This window comes from Belonocnema kinseyi, chromosome 7 (genome assembly GCF_010883055.1).
Source record: "Belonocnema kinseyi isolate 2016_QV_RU_SX_M_011 chromosome 7, B_treatae_v1, whole genome shotgun sequence".
Taxonomy (NCBI): domain Eukaryota; kingdom Metazoa; phylum Arthropoda; class Insecta; order Hymenoptera; family Cynipidae; genus Belonocnema; species Belonocnema kinseyi.
In genome coordinates this window covers 25,551,559-25,557,709 of record NC_046663.1, presented here as the reverse complement: position 1 = coordinate 25,557,709, position 6,151 = coordinate 25,551,559, and positions in this window count along the sequence as shown.

The following is a 6,151-nucleotide window of genomic DNA, read 5'->3' as shown; positions in this document are numbered from 1 at the left end:
TATAGAGCTCCAAGGAGATTATGTTGAAAAATAAAAAAAAATTTACCCAAAAAAATTGTTTTTATACTTTATTCTAAGGACTTATTGAACTACCCTCGTATATGCAGATTTCTATCATTAGTTGCGATAAATTTAATTTGTTTATAAAAATTGTGGTCAAAAGAAAACTTATTTTGAGAATAACAACCTTTGGAAAGTGTATATAGAGTTAATCTGCCTATATGTTAATGTTATTTTTTTACAATTTAAGAAGAAATCATTCCACAGAAATCATCTCTTCGAAATCTTCAATTCTCATAAATGCCAAATCTAATTAATTGTTCCTTAGAAGGTTAAGAATTGATAAACTCTCGGGCATATCACAGTCTTTGATTCTGGATCAAGGACACGAATAAATATTGCGTGATTGCTAAGCTCATAGTGTTGTCCTGAAAGATATCTCTCTGGAAGGTCTTGTTCAGTTGTCACACAATGTGTATTGTATTCGTATAAACGGTGATACAAACAAAAATCAATAAATGTGAAATTTGTACCAATGAGAAATGTGCAAATAATAGGTATATTACTAAGTGAATTACAGTTTTAGGGGAAACTGCTCAGAAGTATAACTAATGAATATTCTGATGCTTTATTAAAGCTATCTATATATATACTATTCAGCCTATTCACTTAGTAATATCCCTATTATTTGCACATTTCTCATTGGTCCAAATTTCACATTTATAGATTTTTGTTCGTATCACGGTTTATACATATACAATATCTTAAATATTATCATACATTTTACGCACTAACCCTATCTTTCGAAAATATTTGTATTTAATCATCCGTTTCAAGAACAAAATTTAAGATTAAATTTAAAATTAAAATTTAATTTAAATAATTAAAAACTTTAACATTATATGAAAATCCCGATTTATCATGTAAAGAAATATATAAATTCAATAATTCTTAGAAAATTGCATGAACTATCGAAGAATGTTTTATTATTTAAAGTTGTTTCAGTCTATGAAAGTTTTTTTTTCACGAATTTTAAAGGATATTTTAGGATTTCATTGAGAATATCCAGGCGAAAAAATTTAATGCAGAAGCAAAAAACTATAGAATTTCTACGTAAATCATAGAAAATTTTAAGTGCCTTGGGAGATATCTTTCAGGACGATACTATGAGCCCTTGCCTGTTTTGCCTAATATTTATTTATTAAAAAAATTATTATTTGATAAGAAATCAACGCACGCAACTAGTACTGTATTTTTATCTTGATTAAAACTTCCATTCCACGTCTTCACATTTTTTATGATTGCTTAGCAATCACGCAATATTTATTCGTGTCCTTGATCCAGAATCAAAGACTGTGATATGCCCGAGACTTTATCAATTTTTAACCTTCTAAGGACCAATTAACTAGATTTGGCATTCATGAGAATAAAAGATTTCGAGGAGATGATTTCTCTGGAAGAACTTTTGACTTTGATCCCAGATATTTCTTAAATTGTAAAAAAATAACATTAAGATGTAGGCGCATTAACATGGACCTTTCCTATAATGCCTATAATAGCCTAATGCCTAATGCCTATAATGTCTCTAATAACCCTATATAAACTTTCCAAAGGTTGTTATTCTCAAAATAGGTTTTCTTTTGACCACAATTTTTATAAACAAATAAAATTTATCGCAACTAATGATAGAAATCTACATATAGTTTCTTTTTTAAAAAGAAAGTCAGCAGATAATTTCAGGTTTGTCCTAGTACCATAATAAATCTACCATTGAAGACTAGAAGAAATTCTGGGATTGAAATAAATCAGAATTATAGGAATCTGATTTATATTTGAATTAGATGGAGGTAAATATGAATCGCAGGATAATTTGGTTTTGATTCGTCGTGATTGTTTGTATCAATAAGCTAAAAATAATCCCATCTTTCCTTATCGCTCCACTTTCAAATTGTTAAATTTAAGATTTTACAATTTTTAAGGTAGAAATACCTACATGCGACATTTCGTGTTACTTTTTTCTATAAAGCTGCGCATACAAGGAGAAATATCAAGTTGACAGTTCGTAAAATAAAAAAAAATTGTAGTAAGGAATGCTCGACATCCGAAACTCAGTGCACATTTCGCCATTTTTTTTGGTCCCGCATTTTCTATTATTCATTTAAAAAAGCTATTTGCTTCAATTTAAGGAATGCGCAAAGAAGTTTATTTTCCCACGCATGTACTAAATTCGGTCAACAACTGATCGTCTTGACCACAATGAACCTTTAGCGTCGGAAAAGGTGAATGTCAGCCAATCTTTGAAGCCACTTCGTAACTTGGCGGTTTTGTCATCCTGAACCCATCATAGGAAAAAGAGAATTAAATTTTTGCTGCAGGTAATTTTCAAGTAGATAAAGTCAATTTTTTCACATTGAAACGAAACAGGATTCAATAGAGATGACAAGGTAAACATTTCCACTGCAGTGGGTAAATCTTAATCCGTGAACATAATTATTGTTGCAGGTAGCGATTACTCTGGAATCGTTGGAGACATTACATTTTTTACATTTTTTACAGCGTTAACGGTGGAAATAATACGAGAAGAAATGGCCGTTAATCTAACAACTTTGCTCCACTTAATGATCGTGGAAGCTGTCAAAGACTTGTCTAGAAGCTTTTCGAAGCCTTCGTGAGCAAAAGGGATTACTTGATAAATTTCACACTAAAAAGTCATGTTAAAAATGCATATTATAAAAAGAACATGAAAAAAATTATTGATTATTATCAGATTCACTTTCCTAACAAGGGCACAGATTAAGGGACTGATATATGCAATCCATCTTTAATACGAAGATACTTACAAACGATATGCCCATGAAAACGCCAGAATTAGAATCTCCACTTGAGCAGCAAATTGTATACGGTAAATTTGGTTCCTTCGATCTCCACTTAATATCGGTTATAACGAATCTGTAATACTGAAATAATTAAAAAATAATAATAATTTATGTTTAGAAAAATCATAAGTTTCGTCTACTCACTTCTTGGTTAGAAGGTCAATTTTTTTTAATGCTTCTGCAAGCGGTGGCCATTTTTCCAGTGGCAAGGGCAGCAAAATATCTTCAGCAAGTGTGTTTTGAATTTCAGGGTGCTTTGGTCTCACGTACTAGCAAAAGGGGATGGAATTTTCAAGATCAATGTTGATTTGAGCAGAAAATTGTTTACAATAGAATGGAAGCTTCTGATGCATCCCCTGAAGGTTTACATTTTTTTTCTTGCACCTTCTTCTTTATTCGTTTACACCCCCCCCCCCCTCCACCCATACTCACTTGGGGGTGGCATGGGGAACCTACAGTTTAAGGTCCGTTCCGAACATTTAAAGTTATAAAAGATAGGCATGATGAATTTGAAAACATATTATTAGTTTTAGAAAAATGAAAATAGCTCCCCCCCCCCTCATTTTGATCGCTGATAACGCGGTTATGAATGCAGAGAAATTTTTTTTCATTATGTCGCATATGAGCGCATATGAATATCTTAAAGATCATGTGATTTAAATTTTGATTTTTAAAATGGGGGAAACGCGTGATGCTAGCCCCCCTTCCGTAACACCTGATATAACTCCTACAATCTTGTGGTGCAAAAATTGTTATCGGTGGCACATTTGAGAGCATTTGGTGCGCAATTCAGTAGGCTATAGAAAACCCGAAAATTAGAAGTAGGGGGGCTGGTGTAACTGACCTGTGAATTTCATAAATTCCGCTAATTTCTTGAATTCTGTGCATTCCGCAAATACGCTAAATTCCGTAAATTCCTTGATTTCCATAATTTCTACGAATTCCGCGAATTGCATAAATTTTGTGAATTCCGTGAATTCCTTGAATTCCATTCATTCCATGAGTTCCTGGTGCAAAATTATCATAATGTTTTTTTGTGTGTGAAATGTTACCTTACGCTTGTATTGTGGAAGTCTTGTAGAAGTGTTGTAGATTTCCAATCATTTTTAACAGTATAGTGTTTTCTAAACAGTTAAAATGCTTGAAAATCAATTTTTTTTTGCTTAAAAGTAACTTTTTTAACTTTATATTTAAGTAGTGCATTCTTGCTTCAAAACTTATATTTTAACGTGAAAAATAAAAATTGACTGAAAATACATCTTCTTTTTTCGAAAATGTATCTATTTGATTGAAACTTCATAAATTTCTTTGAAAATGTTATTATTTTGTTTAAAATTGATCTAATTTGTTATAGTTATCTTTTTTGGTCAAGGATTCAACTGTTTTGTTGAAAAATCATGCTTTAGTTTGAAAATCTATCTTTTAGGGGAGAAAAAATTCATCTCTCTAGGTCCTAAAATAAATTTTAAGTTGAAAAATTACATTTTTTGGTTAAAAATTAAACTATTGTCTAGCAAATTCGACCTTTTAGATATTAAAATCAACAATTTGGTTAAAATTACATTTCTTTTTAAAAATTCATATTTTTGGTTAAAAGTTTAACAATTCGTAGAAAATTCAACTATTTCGTTGATAATGAAACTATTTATTAAAAATCAAAACATTTTGAAGAAACTTTCTTTTTGAAAAAACATATTCTTCTGTTTGAAACGCAAATTTTTTTGCAAATGATTCGTCGTTTTGAGTTCAAATTTCAATGATTCTGTTAAACATTCGTCTTTGTAGTAAAAAATAATTCTTCTAGGTGGAAAATTGCTCTTTCCGAGTTTCATACTCAAATGCTTTTGCAAATAATTAAAAGGGTGTAAAATACATTTTTTTGTGAAAAAGTAAGTTCTTAACTGAAAAGTTGAAGTTATGAAAGATGGGTATGATGAATTTGAAAAAATGTTATTAGTTTAGAAAAATGAATTTGAAGACCTTCAAGATCATGTATTTGGGACGCCATTCAGTGGGCTATAGAAAACCCGAAAATTATGAGTGGTGGTGGGGGGGGGGGGGGGCTTACGTAACTGAACTGAGGAAAAATTTAGATCAATATTTATTTTCCAAGTTTTTCCAGATGTTCTTTTGAGTCTTTTAAAATTTATGATGCAGTGTATTCCATTATTTATTGGAGTAGTACAACTAAATTTGTTATACTCGTATATTCTCTTACAGATTGCGTACCCAAATTGACCTTAGAAAAACTATAAAAAATGTGTACCTATTCACGCAAATCGAAGATGAAAGGAGACAAAAAATTTTAGAATATTAAAAATTTTTGTGTTATTCTCCTGAAAATCTAAAAAAGCCACTATCTGTTTGAATCATGGGCACAGGGGTAGTTTTTTCTGAGAAAGAAATTTAATTTTAGAAATTGCAATGACTTTCCATATATTTTCAAATTGTTTTTTAATGATTTTTCCTAAATTGAAATATTATAGTTTATGAAAAATAAGAAAGTTAGGTTTGGATAATGGGTGGAGGGGGGGGGGGGGGGAAAAGAATATATAACTACACTCGAATGGGTTTAGGTGTAACAAATTATATGAAATGGGATATCAGAGAAACATATGCTTTCAACATAAATAGATTCGGCTCATTCAGAAGCAAATATATACAAACTAATAAAATCTTACTTTAAACTGATAATTGGACAACTACATGATTGGTTTGTTTTATACATGATTCAGATTTTGTTTGATCTTTTTTGTTTTTAATTTAATAAATTAGTCTATTAATTGCAAAGGGATATTTTAGAGATAAAAAATGTTAATACTACTAAATTATATTCTTCATTTTTTGTAACACCATGAAATCGAATGTTCAAAAATAAACTTCAATCAAATAAATCTCATATTTTCGAAAAACAATATAAAATAGTATAACTTTAAAAAAATAATATGTATATAATAATAATTTTTTTAGAGAAACTATGTCGTTCCTTAGACTTTTTTCCTCTCTGGAGCAGCCCCAGAAAAACCAGTAGTTTTGTTTAGCAGACAACATCAAATTCTCTCTGAGTAAATTGACTTAAATGTATGTACAGAACTACAAGTACGAGGGTAGTTCAATAAGTCCTTAGAATGACCAACAGATGGCGCGCGAATCGCTCCAATTCATCTGTTTTGAGTCAGCACCACTCCCGACTAGATATATGGTGCAGTCACAGTCCACATCTTCTGAGTTTACGTGTTTTTATAACTAATTGAAAAAAAATTGTTCGTTAAGAA